Raw genomic sequence first — 18,572 nt, 5'->3', positions numbered from 1 at the left:
GGGATGATAGGTGGCTGGCACTGGTTGCTGCGATCGCTGGAAGTTGCTCACAAACTGAGCTGATTCACTAGAAATTGCACACTGATCAGTCTCATGGGCACCAGCATTCACAGACACTAGCGATTTGATTAACTCTATAATTAGCCAAAGTGTCCACCTTCATCGTCAAAGCCTTAAGTTGGGAAGCGATAGCAGTTGTTGCGTCCAACTCCAGAATTCCTGCGACTTTTCCTTGAGTCAGTCTCTGGGAAGGATTCTGGTACTCATTAGCAGCCATCAGTTCAATAAGTTCATAAGCTTCATCGTAGCTTTTAGCCCACAAGGCTCTTCCTGATGCTGTATCAAGCATGGGTCTAGAAGTAGCACCCAATCCATTGTAGAAATAGTTGATAATCATCCAATCAGGCATGCCATAGTATGGGCACTTCCTTAGCATCTCCTTATATCGATCCCATGCCTCACACAAAGATTCTCCAGTTTGCTGAGCAATCTGAGTAAGAACATTCATGATTGCAGCAGTCTTCGCCATAGGGAAGAATTTAGTGAGAAAATTTTGCGCAAGATCCTCCCAAGTGGTGATAGACCCTGCTGGTAGAGAGTGTAACCAGCACTTAGCTTTGTCCCTTAGAGAGAATGGGAAGAGGCGTAGCTTGATAGCATCTTCAGTCACATCATTAAACTTGAAGGTGTCGCATATCTCGATGAAATCCCTGATGTGCATGTTGGGGTCTTCAGTAGGAGAACCCCCAAACTGAACTGAGTTCTGTATCATCTGAATTGTGCTTGACTTGATCTTAAAAGTGTTAGCCCTGATGGCTGGTCTGATGATGCTTGACTGAATGTCATTAACCTTAGGCTGAGAATAGTCCATCAAAGCCTTCAGATTTTCCGCTTGATCACCTATCTCTACTAAAGCTGGTTCTTCAACTTTCTCTTCTTCTTCTACATTCTTTTCTTCCTCAAAAACTTCCTTACGAACTACCACAAGTTCTTCCTCAGCTTTATCCAGTATTCTCTTACAAGTACGTGAACGCGTATGCATACACCCTCGCTAGAGTACCTGAAATAAAACAAGGAACAAATAAGTAACAATGTTCGAGTCAATGAACTTTAACGACCACTAATGGAAAGCACATAAACTATAAATTAACACTACAGTCCTCGGCAGTGGCGCCAAAAACTTGTTAGTCGCTAAACACATGTTAATAATACACATAAGTATACATGTTCGCAAGTAGTATAGAATCTTTTCTAGTTCATTCCCACAGGGACTGTATTGGTTAACTAATTGATTCACGCACTTAAGCAACAATGTATGGTTATAATTCAATGCTAAGATGATAACAATTTGAGGTTGTTTATAACTAAGAATTAAGCTAACAATTATAACTATGAAATTAAGATTGATTAAATTAATATATATGACAAACATGGGATTCTAACTTCATTAAATACTTCATTCAATAGCCTTATTGTTCTCAACCTTAGCATGCAATGGTGATGACACTAATCTGATAACACGAAACTGATAAACGCCAACTTTCATTGCACGAGTACCATACTACCAGACATCCACAAAAGAGATAGAAGCTGAATAGACACCAATTATATTGAGACCCTATATGTCTATAGAATTTTACAACATAACGGTTTAAGCACAAGTTATCTATCTTAATTACACAGGGCAAGTAAGATGGTTAAAATTACCAACGAATCATGCATAACAATAACACATGAACCTATGCTAGCATGGTAAGTTCTAAATCCTTAAATTCATTGTCACTTTATTAAGAATTAACACACTATCTTATAAGTTCGCGACGCTCATAAGACGAATACGCGCAACCAATACTAGGATATCAATCAATCACCACACACTAAGGCATCAAAATAATTTAACTAAATAAATCCATAAATAAATCTGCTAGAACCCCATGATAACGATTAGCCCATAATCGGATTCATCATCAACGTGGGTTCCGATGAAAGCATGGTATAACAAATGTAGTCTTTGTAATGAATAAATAAAACCAAGTACAAATAAGAGTAAAGGTTCACAAGTAAGAAAACTAGCATCCAAATATAAATTAAAATAAAGATTCACAAGTAAAAACAAGATCTTCTTCGCCTTCGTTGAATTGTGCTAAAAACGGTCTTCTTACGGCTCTCCTTGCGCTTTGGTATATCTCTCTCATGAAAACGTTCTTATTTGAATATATATATATATAGCAGCCCTTTGCAATCTGGATGTCTCCCCACTTAGAATGGAATTAGAATCAGGATTCATATTTTCCGCACCGGTGCGGCCGCGCGCTATCACAGCACGGGCGAGCTGTCATTCTGGAATCCTGGTGCGGGCGCGTGCTATCACATCGTAGGTGCGCCGTCCTTCTGGGAAAAACTCATATTTCATCTTTTTCCTTGCTACTTCGAGACATTTTTCCACGAGCTTTTATTCCAACACCACCTTGACACCAAATTAGTACCAAAACAATGCTAATTCACCTGATTCTCAGATTAATGCCTGAAATGCAAAAACACTAGAAAACACGTTAAAACACTTAACAACTTGAGTACAAATGTATCAATTCAAGCTTATTAGAGCATTACCAAGTGTCATAAATGCCACTCAACAGATGACTCTGTTGTGTTGGTGGAGGTAATGCCAATACTTTCTGGATACTGGCTGCCATTGCTGGTCCTCGACAATCTCTGACAACATACCCTTTCTTTCCACACTGGAAACAAGTAACTTCTATTCTCCCTGCTGGACATTCATTAGAATAGTGTCCTTTCTATTTATACTTGAAGCATGTCACATTTGCTTTGTTGCAGACTTCCGTATTTCTCTGACCACATGTCTTGCAGTATGGCAATGGTGGTCTAACCATTCCCTGCTGGTTTGGAGCTTGGAAACGATTACCTGCTCTTTGATTTCCTTGACCTATCCTTTTGAAATTTATATTCGCCCAGCCTTAAAATCTCGGCTTCCTGTTATAACGGTTCTGAAAATTCCCTTGTCCCTTTTCATTTTGGGACATCACAGTTTCCCCTTCAATGATCATGGCTTTCTGAACCACGACTGTATATGTCATTAATTCAAATACTGCCACTCTGCTATGAATCCATGGCTGTAATCCCTGTTGAAATCTTTTAGCCCATTTCTCATTAGTATCAACCTGTTCCGCAACAAACCTAGCCAATTCTGTAAACTTGGTTTCATATTCAGTCACGGAAATATTCCCTTGCTTCAATTCCAAGAACTTGATTTCCATCTGGTTTTTCATATAGCGAGGAAAATACTTTTCCAAAAACAACTCAGTGAACCTATCCCAAGTTACGATGCCTGCACCTTCTAAAGCTTTCTTGGATTTCCACCAATAATTAGCTTCTCTTTTCAGGAAATAGCTAGCAAAATCAGTCTTCTGATCTTCTTCAACTTTCACAAGCGCAAACGCTTTCTCCATTTATTTCAACCAATCCCTAGCCTTAGTAGGATCTGATGTGCCCTCAAATTCTGGAGGCTTAACTGACTGAAACTACTTAAAAGTAACAACAGGCACAACTTGTGGTATCTGAGGCTTAGGACGAGGTGGCTGTTGTAACATCTGTTGCTGAAATTGTTGTTGTTGTTGCTGCTGCATTTGCTGCTGCATCATTACCATTTGTTGTTGCATTAGATGGAACATTTGTTCATGGGGTTATTATTCTGTTCTTAAGAGTTGTTGTTACATGTTTCAGTTCTGGTCTTTCTTTTTGGTGTCATTTTTCTGATAATAAAACAAATAGTTCTTTTAATAATTTATTAAATAGTTGAAAGTGGATAAAGAAACAATTTGACTGGTATTAAAATAATATATTTAAATAGTTCAGAATTTAAACAAATCATTTGAAATCATTTTAAAATTTTAAATAAATAAATTGAACAACATTTTTTGAATAAAACAGAATTTAAGATATGGAAAAACTGTAAAACGGTAAAGTAAATGTAAATACTGTAAAGACTGAAATTTAAATAAATAAAAAGAAAGATTGAAAAAGGTTTATTTTATATAATTGACACCAGCATCAGGTGCTAATGTTTGATACAAAAGTCTACCATCAGGTCTATCCTAACTATTATCGATACATGTCAAAAATGAGTACACACATACATATCTAGTCTCAATATACTATAGCTACCTCTATCTACATATATCAAATATAATACAACAACCCGATCCAACTGTCAAACATCAGAATCCTGGTAGAATGCGTCCCAACTCCTGACAGAGAGTCTCAATAACTGACTGTGCAAAATGGGTGGCTCTATGAAACTCTGCATAAGTATGTGGCCCATCATGCATCAATGCATCCAACTCAAGCGAAGCACTGTAAACTGTCTGCCGTAACCTCTGCCTCATCAGATAATTTGGCTGGAGTGCAGCTAACGGTCCTCGATCCCTCTAATCGAACAATCCCATAATCTCTCTGCACTGCGATCTCCAATACTGTACATCCTCCCTCACAATACTATACTCATGATAAGGTACCATATACGGCTCTCTGACCTGTCCAACTGACTCTTGTGACTGAACCTTGGGTATCCCAGTGACACCCTGCTGAGGCAATCCTAACTGTAATCCCACATCATGCTCTCTCATCCCCTCGACCGGGGCCATTTGAAAACCTCTGGAACTGGAGCATATACTGGCATAGGAGGTAGTATTACAGTCGGTGGAAACTCTGCCTCAACATCAGGTATAAACCGATACTCTATAGGTTAGGGAGGTGGTATCAACGGATCAAAGAACTTCATAGGGTCAAACATCTCAGGATCTAGAAACTGCTCAGGGGCTGGTAATATTGGCTCCTGTGGTAACTCTAATGGAGGTATCGGTGATGGAATCTCAACTGGTACCGGTGGTATCACCGGGGCTACCGGTCATGTGACGGTCCTCTCAGAAGATGCTGATGATGCCATCTGATAATACAATAAAGCAAGAAGAAGGGTCATTCAACATTCCTAGAACTTATAAATTCCTAATCTTAAAAATTATCTAAATCCTAACCTTCTATTCCTATCTTATGTGATCTTCCTATCTTATCTTAATCATAATGTTCTTGTTACCTGGACCAAAACCTACAGCTCTGATGCAGAACCTGTAACGCCCTCCAAACCCGGGGTATAGATGTGGGGGTTACTTACTAATCTCCAATATAATACAAACCTGTATAACAATTATACAAACATACATCTAACCCCTTTAATCTATCCAGGATCTTTTCAGGTTGAGGTATGAAAACAAGAACAACACACTAACCTTTATTACCAAACAAATTTAAGATCACACAAAACTCTCTTTATTACAAACCATTGTCTAAACAAATTTTAAACTAAATTCATTTTATTCAAACACAAACCACACTTATTTACACTACACATGCCCAGGTAACTCAAAGCTCTCTTCCTGGATTGGGATCAGAACTTTTGGTATGAGAGGGTCTCGCTGCTTTACTAGTTTCTTCACCACGTGAGTTCGGATAGGTTTGATTTTCTTTCTTAACTGAAAAAAAACAAGGTGAATAACAACAAAGGGGGTGAGCCAAAATTTTCTCAACAAGTCCACAATATATAAACAGTGTTATAGGAAACAAAATGAACCAGTAATCTGCTTATATCGATAACTGTGTATTTCTGCAAGAGAAAATGAAGGCCACTATCAGCGAGTATCAATAAACTAGACTGGACACAAGTTCACACCTATATCCTGCTAATCAACCAAGATACAGTGCAGATCCACAACTCAATGTATAGATCCATTCGGGTTCCCAGGCTCTATGGCCCAACACAAGGATCCGGTTCATTCCCAGTCCATAGGATCAAGTATATACCTGATCCTAATCATCACCATCCGGTCCATATATGAGTAACTAGAATAATCGGTATGTTTTGATGTATCCCAACATCGGAATATGTCAGAGTATAGGTATATATATGTTAGTGTATACTGAAAATATTTATTTGAAGTATGTACATTTATTTCTGGCCAGTTTATTTGAGAATCATTTGAATGTTTACATGTTGTCTAATATTATATATTGTGAACAATCTAGTATCAAATGGGATACAGGATATTAGATTGTTAAATACGGTTATATAATATAATAAGGTTCACAGCACAGGTGGTGTTGGACAATCCACTGGTATGGCTGTAGTATTATTTAGATTAGTTTATATTGACTAATAAATAATACTAGTATACTTTGTGTATATTGAACAGGATCAAATTTAGAATTGTTCCCTTAATACTGATTAAGAAGGAGAACTAAGATTCTATGTTATTACTAATGCTTAGGTTCTTAATCCGAAAATAGTAATTGACACGTGTATATTATTTACATGCTTTGATTTATATATGAAATAATTCTTTTGAATTATATCATTATATTTTGGGTGATGGAATTATATACATGGTGGATATTATTTATTGAAGGAATCCATGTCCTGATAATATTCGGGTTAATGATGTCCCCTTGAAAGCTCAAAAAGATTTAATTATGTGAAACCCTGCAGGTAGAATTTATTCTGGCATAATTAAATAAAGGTTGAGTGGATGATCAAGGATAAAAGATATTAATTAAATAAATTATCAGTAATTTATTTAATTAATGGACATATGATATTTTAAACATGGGGAATTTAATAAGCAAATAATATTGGAACCGAATTAATTAAATTACGGTATTAGGAAAGGTAGTGCAAATATTAATTCTTTAGTGGATTAAATTAACATTTAATTACATTGGGCTAGGCTCAAGATGTAATTAGAAGGCCCAACCTAATTATCCATGGTCCCTATTGTAGCCTATATATATTCTTATTCTCTTCTTGCTTGGAATTGTGTGAAAACATATTGTAGCCACCAAGGAGCAAGAAGAGAGGATAACTTGAGAAGACGGAGGCCACACTTCGCTCAAGGGAATTTGGTAATACAATAGAAGAGCGTGGAATCAACCATTAACAAGGTAATCCTTTTTTCGTAATCTTTATCGTAAAACGTAGTAACAACCTAAGTCCGTGGTTCCCAACAATTGATACCAAGAGCTTGGTAATGGGTTCTACGTTTTATGATATAATGTCCATGTCATAATTATATATGCGTGTGTATAGTGTTTTGCTTGTATTGGTTTTGATGCAGGTTATTAATCCACTATTATGGCCATGTATATTTTAATTATGTGTTTGGATCCCACGTGGTTTAATCGTGGTTAATTTTTGTTTTGGTTTCCACGTGGTTTAATCGTGGTTGTAATTTACACGAGGGTTGATCGTGTTAGAATAGATTTTACAAAATTAGTTTTGTATTAGATCTATTTTTTTTGTAATTGTTCCGGGTATTTTATAATAGTTATGTGCGATCGGAAATCAATTCCGGTAGTTTTTTGTTCTGTTGTGCGATTATAAGGGGCTGCTGTTGATGTTTGGATCGAAAAAATCAAAACAAAACTCACAGAAAAGCAACAGGCGCGCGCGCTGCGGCCGCTGCGGCAGCTGGGGCTGCTGGGGCCGCTGCGGCAGCTGGGACTGCTGGGGCTGCTGGGGGCGTCGGGGTGCGCTTGGGGCAGATTTTTTTTTGAGAGCTGGATTTTTTTTTCAAGGGCCATAATAGTGGAAAATTTATTTTAATTTTTTCCATTAAATTTTAATTATTGCTTTAATTTATTGATTATGTGTGTCGTTAATTATGTGTGTAATTCTTTTAAAATTGCATGTTTAACTTAATTAGGACGACATGGACATAAATTTTATTTATTGCTTTAATTAAATGTTATATGTTGCTAAAATTATGTGTGTATTTTGAATGCATGATTAGACATAATTATAACAACATAGGGCCCCATTTAATTTTAAAATTCCTCAATTTTAATAAAAAAAAATCTAAGTGGGAGAAGGAATTAATATGAAATTAAATCCCATGGTCTCCATTATTGGTTGTAGGAAATTTAACATAAAGACGAATATAAATTATATATATGTCACCCATCGTGGCATGTAATTTATGGTGTCTAGAATGTTATAGAAATTACTAGAACAAACTTCTTAAATTAATAAATTTTGAAAGGAATAAATACGGATTTTCTTTATTTCTGATTTGGGGCGATTTTGTCAAAAACGGGTCATCGAACTTGTAAGGCTGTGGGTTTTAAGCGAGACCGATGTGACTCCTCCACTACCTGGAAATCAAACCATTGATGAATATAGAATTGAAGTATTTTATTCAAGGCAAAATTACGAATATTGGAAGGTATACACGCCACCCATCATGGCGTACCAAGTTCCATATATTTCGAATAATTTAAGATTTGATGATGGTATACACTTAGCTATGAAAAATAATATAGTCCACCCCAACGTGGCATATTGTTTAGTAATAGGACCGAAGTAACATTTAAACAAAATTAGGTGGTATACATGTCACACATCGTGGCGTACCAGAAGCTTATGGTGTTTATATGTTAGTGCATTAAATTTTAATAATTAATGCACCCTTATTTATGTGATGTTTTTATGCATGATTCTCAGGATAAAATGGGTTTTAATCCACTATTCACCATACTTAAGGATAACAAACTTACCGGACCTAACTATATTGAATGGAAACAAAATTTGGACATTGTGTTGACTGCTGAGGAGTACAAGTTTTGCACTTATGAACCCAAGCCTGAACAGCCTGCTGTTGATGCTCCTGAAGATGAGAAAGAGTATTATAAACGGTGGATTAAGGCTGATAAAATGTCACGATGTTACATTCTGGCAGCAATGTCGGGTGTTTTGCAGCATCAGCATCAGTCTATGGCCACTGCTTTGGATATGCTCTTTAATCTCAAGGAACTTTTTGGAGATCAGAATAGGGCTGTTAGGCAAGTAGCCATGAAGGCTTTAATGAACACTCAGATGGATGAAGGCACACCTGTAAGGGATCATGTTCTCAAGATGATGTCTCATCTGAATGAGATAGAGATCCTTGGTGCTGAACTTGACGGGGAAACCCAGATTGACATTATCCTTATGAGCTTGTCCAAGAGTTTTGAGCAGTTCCGCTTGAATTACAATATGAACAAGAGGCAGTATAGTCTCGCGGAACTGCTGATAGAACTTCAGGCAGCTGAAGGATTATTTCGGCAGAGTGTTCAAGTGAATGTGGATGAGAAAGGTTCTTCCTCTAAGCCGAAAGGTATTAAGAAGAAGAAAAAGGCTCAGACACAGAAAGCTGTGAAGGCAGTGGGAGTTCAGGGTGGTGTGAAAAAGCCTAAGGGAAAGTGCTTCAGATGCAAATAGTCAGGTCACTGGAAACAGGATTGTCCTCTTCCTAAGAAGACAAACAATACTGGTATATCTCTTTCTCTAGTTACAGAAACATTTATAGCGGCTATATCTACGAGCACTTGGTGTGTAGATACAGGAGCCACTGATCATGTTTGTAATTCTATGCAGGGGTTCCAACTATCCAGAATGCTTATAGATGGTGAGATATACGTGTTCATGGGAGATGCTACGAAAGTAGCAGTAGTTGCAGTAGGAGTTATTCATTTATCTTTTGGTTCTGATAGGATTTTGGTTTTGAACAATTGTCTTTATGTACTTCTTTTAGAAGGAATTTAATTTCGTTTTCTAAACTTGCTTTGGATGGTTATAATGTTTGTTTGGATCATAATGTTTCTATTATGATGAATAAACGAATTATATGTTCTGGTACATTGCAAGATAATTTGTATATAATTAATCCTAGTCAACCTGCACTACAACTGCAATTTAGGGAATTGAACAACACATCTTCTAACTCTACTAAAAGAAAGGAACCTTCTTGTTTGAACCAAACATATCTTTGGCACTTGAGATTAGGTCATATTAACTTGAGGAGGATTCAAAACTGGTAGTAGACGGGCCTTTAAGCTCATTGGCATTGGAGCCATTTCCAGTTTGTAAATCCTGCTTGGAAGGTAAAATGACTAATAGGCCTTTCAAGGCAAAAGGGAATAGAGCCAAACAACTGTTAGAATTGGTTCACTCTGATTTATGTGGACCCATTAATATCCAAGCAAGAGGTGGTTATGAATATTTCGTCACTTTCATTGATGATTATTCTAGATATGGGTACGTTTATTTGTTGCACCGTAAGTCTGAGTGCTTTGATAAGTTCGAAGAGTACAAAGCTAAAACGGAGAAGCGACTTAATAAAAGTATTAAGTCACTACAATCAGATCGTGGTGGCGAATACTTGCTTGGAGAATTTAGGGAATATTTATCAAAAAATGGGATAGAATCCCAGTTAACCGCACTGGGCACACCCCAGCAGAACGGTGTAGCAGAGAGAAGGAACTGGACTCTTTTAGAGAGTGTTAGATCGATGATGAGTTATTCGGATTTACCCAAGTCGTTTTGGGGACATGCCTTAGAGACAACAACTTATCTTCTGAACTTAGTACCTTCTAAGTCGGTTCCTAAAACCCCCTTAGAATTATGGATCGGGGATAAACCGAGTCTAAGACATATTTGAATATGGGGTTGTCCAGCACATGTGTTGAACAAGAACGCGACTAAGTTAGAATCTCGTACAGAAGTAAGGTTGTTTGTAGGCTACCCCATGGGAACGAAAGGATATTTATTTTATAGTCCGAAGAATCGGGATGTCATTGTTAGCACCAATGCAAGATTCTTGGAGGAGGACTATATAATGAATCACAAACCCATGAATAGTGTCGTTTTAGAGGAACTAGTGGGAGGGACAAATAATACCCATGAAGTTGTAGTACAAGTAGAACAACCACAACATAATGTACAACCTGTCACTAATACCGCACCAGTGCCTCGTCGTAGTGGGAGGGTTGTTTAACAGCCTGATAGATTCATGTTTTTGGGAGAGTCTTCAGACTTGGTCCCTGGTGAACATGATGATGATCCCCGTACATACGAAGAGGCAGTACAAGACAAAGATGCAGATCTTTGGCAAAAGGCGATGGAATCTGAGATAGAATCAATGTATTCTAATCAGGTCCGGGAGCTCGTGGAACCACCCAAAGGTATAAAACCTATTGGATGTAAGTGGATCTACAAGAAAAAAAGGGGATTAGATAAAAAGGTGAAAGCCTGGAAAGCAAGACTTGTTGCAAAATGGTATACTCAGAAAGAAGGTATCGATTATGAGGAAACCTTTTCACCGGTAGTCATGTTTAAGTCAATCCGTATTCTTTTATCTATAGCAGCTCATCTCGATTATGAGATTTGGCAAATGGATGTCAAGACAGCTTTTCTTAATGGAAGTCTTGAAGAAACCATCTATATGCAGCAACCAAAAGGATTCATTAAGGAAGGCCAAGAGCATCTGGTATGTAAGCTTAAGAGGTCTATTTATGGACTTAAACAAGCTTCTAGAGACTGGAATATTCATTTTGATCAGGCAGTCCAGTCATATGGATTTGATCAAAGTCCAAGCGAATCGTGCGTGTATAAGAGAAGTGAAGGTAATGCAGTGGTTTTTCTAGTACTATATGTAGATGATATTTTACTCATTGGAAACAATGTTGAGATGTTGTCATCAGTAAAGGCATGGTTCTTCAAACAATTTGACATGAAGGACTTAGGTGAAGCGGCATACATCCTTGGGATCAAAGTTATAAGGGATCGCAAGAAAAGGATGTTGGCTTTATCTCAAGAGCCCTACATTGATGAAGTATTAGCTCGTTTTAACATACAGAACTCCAAGAAAGGTTTTTTACCTTTTAAGCATGGAGTTGCTCTATCTAAGAAGCAGTGTCCTTCGACACCTAAGGATATAGAGAGCATGAAAGCAGTTCCTTATGCTTCAGCATGTGGAAGCTTAATGTATGCTATGTTATGTACGAGGCCTGACATCTACTTTGCTGTAGGCATGGTTAGTAGATATCAGTCGAACCCAGGTCAGGAACATTGGAGTGTAGTAAAAACTATACTCAAGTACCTGAGAAGGACTAAGGAGTATATGTTAATTTACAAGGCCTCGGATCTATTTCCTTTGGGATATACTGATTCAGATTTCCAATCAGATAGGGATAAGAGGAAATCAACCTCGGGATATGTTTTTACTTTGGGAGGTGGAGCCGTTATATGGAGGAGTGTAAAGTAGAAATGCATTGCATACTCCACCATGGAGGCCGAGTACGTGGCGGCCTCTGAGGCTGCCAAGGAGGCTGTATGGTTCAGGAACTTCCTTTTGGACTTAGATGTGGTACCTAATTTGCCTAGGAGCTTGACGGTATATTGTGATAACACTGGTGCTGTGGCAAATTCAAAGGAACCGCGAGACCACAAAGCAGCTAAACATATTGAACGTAAGTAGCATCTCATACGAGGAATCGTAAAGCGAGGGGATATAGTTGTGGCTCGCATATCATCAGAAGACAACCGAGCAGATCCTTTCACAAAGAGCTTGCCAACCAAGGTTTTTGACAAGCATGTGGAAGCGATAGGAGTCAGATGGATGGACACATAGATTTTTATGTAATAGTGGATTAAATAAACATTGATGTACACATAGAATATTTTGAGTATAAGTGGGAAATTGTTAGTGTATACTGAAATTATTTATTTGAAGTATGTACATTTATTTCTGGCCAGTTTATTTGAGAATCATTTGAATGTTTACATGTTGTCTAATATTATATATTGTGAACAATCTAGTATCAAATGGGATACAGAATATTAGATTGTTAAATACGGTTATATAATATAATAAGGTTCACAGCACAGGTGGTGTTGGACAATCCACTGGTATGGCTGTAGTATTATTTAGATTAGTTTATATGGACTAATAAATAATACTAGTATACTTTGTGTATATTGAACAGGATCAAATTTAGAATTGTTCCCTTAATACTGATTAAGAAGAAGAACTAAAATTCTATGTTATTATTAATGCTTAGGTTCTTAATCCGGAAATAGTAATTGACACGTGTATATTATTTACATGCTTTGATTTATATATGAAATAATTCTTTTGAATTATATCATTATATTTTGGGTGATGGAATTATATACATGGTGGATATTATTTATTGAAGGAATCCATGTCCTGATAATATTCGGGTTAATGATGTCCCCTTGAAAGCTCAAAAAGATTTAATGATGTGAAACCCTGCAGGTGGAATTTATTCTGGCATAATTAAATAAAGGTTGAGTGGATGATCAAGGATAAAAGATATTAATTAAATAAATAATCAGTAATTTATTTAATTAATGGACATATGATATTTTAAACATGGGGAATTTAATAAGCAAATAATATTGGAACTGAATTAATTAAATTATGGTATTAGGAAAGGTAGTGCAAATATTAATTCTTTAGTGGATTGAATTAATATTTAATTACATTGGGCTAGGCTCAAGATGTAATTAGAAGGCCCAACCTAATTATCCATGGTCCCTATTGTAGCCTATATATATTCTTATTCTCTTCTTACTTGGAATTGTGTGAAAACATATTGTAGCCACCAAGGAGCAAGAAGAGAGGATAACTTGAGAAGACGGAGGCCACACTTCGCTCAAGGGAATTTGGGAATACAATAGAAGAGCGTGGAATCAACCATTAACAAGGTAATCCTTTTTTCGTAATCTTTATCGTAAAACGTAGTAACACCCTAAGTCCGTGGTTCCCAACAATATATATATAAACTATTGGAATATGAATAGAGGATTCAATGAATTAGGAGAAATCAGGAATCGAAACGAAATATGAACAAAGGAATAATAATTGTGTATCAGTGTATGTGAACAGGAATTATCAGTGTGTAACTGCGATAAGAATCTGAAATCAATTCACTATTCTGAATTTAGAATATGGGAGAAACTTGCCTTTCACGTGATCTACCACAAGTATATCACCGTTCCTTAACACTGGCTCTGTCCGCTTTGTTAGCTTCGTCTCTATCAAAGAAAGATACTTATTTAGTCAATTCATATCTCAATCGCGTCTCAAACCAACTTCACACAGCCCTTATCGTCTAACCGTTCGCTTATAATTGACTCGTATAATTATTACTAATAATAAGGACTCGATTAACCACATAATTCACAGAGCACATATATAACACCCCCATATCCGGGGTCGGGGATCCAGGTTGTCACGAGTTCCATTTCCCTTATCAATACTTAATCTTAACAGTCAACCAACTGTTGCGTACTATGACCCCACAATATACACACACACCACAAGTTATAGTCTCAGAGATGAATACCAAAAATAACACAAGTCATTTTATTCCACAATTATAAACCATTTCACCTTAAAAAGGGTTTCTGAATAATTTACATATTCTTTGCCATTATTACAATTCATAAATATACATAAGTCTGGTACATCCAAAGTTGAAAGCCTAGCCTATTGGTAGATCCTACCTCAGCTACACGGCATCAACGCCTACAGGAAACTACGAAACGTTTCCTATCTGCTCGCGAATTGGGAGGTTGATCCTGTTCATCTTGTCTATCTGTTGTTGTGTGATGAAAGAAGAAAGCAAGGGTGAGCAACAAGCCCACCGAAATAATATGTATAATAATTAACAATATATAAGCATTCTCATAGTACTCATGAAAGTCTTGGTCAAGAAGAAATGAACCAAGTTTGATATCTTAACGCGACCAAGACGCAAAATATTAGGAAATATATGTATATATATACTTTTCAAAATCTTGGAAGTCCTCTTCCATGCATAATATACACAGAGTTCCAGTTTATAACTGTATAAAAATATCGTTGCAAGGTGATCTCATATATTTAACCTTGTCTCAACGTTTTTGTGAAAATCTTTGTCATGCATAAGATAATCATTAACCAGATATAAGTTGAAAACATGAAGTTACAAGATACTCCAATATACTTATATCTTTTCCGAATACTACTTGAACTACCACCGTTCAAGTTATAATTAGTTTCAAAAGTTCATCACATAGATGAGACTACAAGACAAGATTTGAATAGATTCAATCTTTGAATATCATTATAAATAATGAAGTTACGAGATACTTCATTAAGTCCCGATATATATACACCTATATATACATTTCTTACATTCCTTGAAAACCTCTGTTATGAAAATTATAAACAGAGTTGCAATATCCAATAAATTTGGAAAGGAGAAAACCTTGGCATAAACCTGATATCTTGGTGATCAGGCAAAGATGCCAATAAGTAACCTTTTCTACTAGTAGATGGATGAATCCCCCACCGGTCATCACACTGGTCATATTAGAACCTTGTGCTGGATCGCCATCCGGCCTCTTACACGTTGATGGACTGCCACCCAGCCACTTACACTTTGATAGACCGTACCCCGGCCTGTCGCTTATGCCGACTCAATTAGATGGGCTTACTTCCCGAACATTGGGCAAGTAATCAAACTGTTTTCTCAAAACATCAACCTCGTTGCGAATATAAAATACACCACAGAGCCGGATCCCTCAGGTTTTGAGCGAGTATTTAAATCCCCTTCGAAAGGAGGATCTTAAATATAAAAATGAGTTTTGGGATCCGCCCTAACTTTTAAAAATCATTTTGAAGACTCGAAAACATTTTTAAGAATGTTAGGAGTAATGCTGATTTAATAAAATAAATCAGTCCCAATATATTAGAAAATATCTGAATATTATTATTTAAATCATATTCCCATAAAGAATAATCTTTATAAAAATAATTGAAGTAGAAGTTTTAAAACTCATACTTGAAATGAATATTAAATAACCAAAGATATACTTATACGAAAGTACTATCTTTATTTGAATAATTGAAAATAAGTTTGATTATCAAAATATTATTCTTTAATAAAATAAAGAATATTATTTAGTAAATAATCGGATATTCAAAATAATACTCATTACATAGAATAATCAGAGTCATAAGTCCTCGAATGAATATTCAAAGTAATATTCATTAAATAGAATAAACAGAGTCATAAGTCCTCGAATGAATATTCAAAGTAATATTCATTAAATAAAATAAACGGAGTCATAAGTCCTCGAATGAATATTCAAAATAATATTCATTAAATAAAATAAACGGAGTCATAAGTCCTCGAATGAATATTTAAAGTAATATTCATTAATAAAAATAAAGTTATCGAATTAACCTTATTCGATTAATAGTTTTGAAAACTATATCTATATATATATAAATATATATATATAATATACTCGAGAACATCGACTCCCGGTTTAGAAAATGTTCACCTTTGGGTCCCCTATACTAAGGGTATACGCAACTACTGCTTATCTCTAGCATAGGTATTATGCAACTATATGCATTTGAATCAACAATTAGATATCAAGAGTACGAAACAAGCATGCATATATACCATATCAACATGCTTTAATATATCGCAAGATTTGCTAATAACAATCATGCACTTATCACAAGATAATGCATATAAATATATACATCACAACAACAAGATAACGGGTAGAAAACTTGCCTGAGCGACTGGGGGTGGTAAAAGGCCTGGGACGAGTCTGGTAACCTATAAACAACATATAAGTTGGAATTAAACCAAAGTCGCTTAAGAATTTAGACTTTAACCAATTAGACTCTAACGCTTGCTTTTGCACTTAACGATTCACTTACGTCGCTCGAGTACCCTCGATTCCACCATTTTTAATAAATTAACCATTAAGAATTTTAAAGCGATTCTTTCGCGAGTACCTTACCAACTGCCTAATACACTTAAAATAATTGTTTCATACCCCAATTAGTCATTTAAAGTCCTTAAACAAGGTTTCAAAGTAAGGTGAGGTGTAATGGTTCGGTCGCGAAACGCCGTTACTTAAAACGGTCGTTTCTCCTAAAACGTACATCGGATTCAAGCGAATCACATATCAAAACGAAGCTCGTAACATGAACTATCTAATCATGGCAATGGTCAAAACCTAATAGTGAGTTCTCGGGTCCTGATGTTAAGAACAAAAATAGTCCAAGGTAAATCGGGCATTACGACGGCTATGTTTACGCGATTACCAAGTTTTAAACCACCCCAAACAACCACCATTCAACTCACAACCAACAATACAACCAACCCTCATCCAAACCTCACTACATCAGTCCCCAAACCTCAAGATTTTCCAATTTATACAACCCCACACATGAACTACTAGCTATACTTAAGTTTCATTAACTATAAACAAGATTTCAACATCCAAATCACTACAAATCCAATCCAAACTCTAAACACACAAGCATCATGATTCTCATTTACTATAACCATCAAAACCATCTTAATACTCAAAGTAAAGTTAGGGTTTGGAGGTGTTATACCTTCCTTGGAGTGATTAGAGTAGCTAGGAAGCCTTAAGAAGCCTTGAGAAGCCTTGAGATAGCTTAGGAATGCTTGGATCTTAAAGGAAATCAAAGAAAATAAAGTTAGTAATCTTGAAAACACTATTCATCATCTTCTTCCTTGATTTATTGGAAGAGATTCATGAAAAAATAGAAGCTTAAACTCCTAGGATATGCTTATCTAATCATAAGGACCTTGGGTAATTACCTTGCAAATTAACAAAGCTAGAAACTTGATTTTTGGAATTTTTCTCCTTGAAAAAATGAAAAAACCGTGAGCTATGTGTTCTTGGGAGAGTATTTGCTTTGTTGAATGTTTTTGTGGTGGAAAATGAAGTGAATGGGATATTTGGATGATTTGTTGGTTGTTTAAAGTGAGTGGAATATGACTAAGCATGACATCATCTTGGTGACTTCATCTCTTGCCACTTGTCATCACTTGGTGGTGGAAGCATCTTCTTATGCTAATCCTTGCTTAATTGTTTGGTTAATGACCGCTTATCTGTTATACGGTTCGCTTAATTTTCGTTCTCGTTTATCGTTTGAGGGATCATACCCTGGATCTTATTACTTGGGTTCCCCTAAACCTTTCTCAATATATTATATTTCTTATATGATCCTCTCTTATAATCCTTGAATTTAAATCCTTTTTATCCTGTTACCTCATACTCAATTCTTTCGGTATCTGGTGGATTTTCGGGGAAAAATCAGTGTTCGAATTTGGATTCTGACGATCTTTACATACACTTATATACCATATAGAGTACTAATAAGATCTCAGAATAACAATAAAAGAACCTCTACAAAGTGTGGTATGAAAAGTTTTCTTATTCAGCATAATCAGCAAAATCACTATTCATAAGGGTTTCAAAAAAATTCTAAAAATTGGGGTTATTACAGTCTCCCCTCCTTAAAAAGATTCCGTCCCGGAATCAGATAGAAAATGAATAGGGATACTCTCTTAGCATTGCACTTTCTAACTCTGGAGTAAATTTTCCCACATTATGGTCCTACCACCAAACTCTGCCGAGTTTGATAACCCTTCTCCTAAGCACTTGTTCCTTTTCAATTTATAACCCTTCCTGGTTGCTCTATATAGGTTACGTCGGGTTGCATGTCTATGCGCTCATATGCCCCTATTTGTCTGGCATCCGAATTATACTTCCTTAATATTGATACTTGGAACACGTTATGAACTTGCTACATATTCGGGGGTAGGGCTAGCTCATATGC

General features: G+C 36.3%; 1 non-coding gene across 1 annotated transcript; it reads left to right on the top strand.

Annotated features, from left to right (window-relative positions):
* Nucleotides 1–407: 407 nt before the first annotated feature.
* LOC141694846 (small nucleolar RNA R71) lies at nucleotides 408–514 on the top strand. Its single transcript, XR_012564128.1, has one exon. It is a non-coding gene; the product is annotated as a small nucleolar RNA R71 (small nucleolar RNA).
* The last annotated feature ends 18,058 nt before the right edge of the window (nucleotides 515–18,572 follow it).

The sequence above is a fragment of the Apium graveolens genome, chromosome 10 (assembly GCF_009905375.1).
Source record: "Apium graveolens cultivar Ventura chromosome 10, ASM990537v1, whole genome shotgun sequence".
NCBI classification, from domain to species: domain Eukaryota; kingdom Viridiplantae; phylum Streptophyta; class Magnoliopsida; order Apiales; family Apiaceae; genus Apium; species Apium graveolens.
Note: the sequence above shows the minus strand (reverse complement) of the source record. Positions and strands in the feature narration are given on the sequence as shown.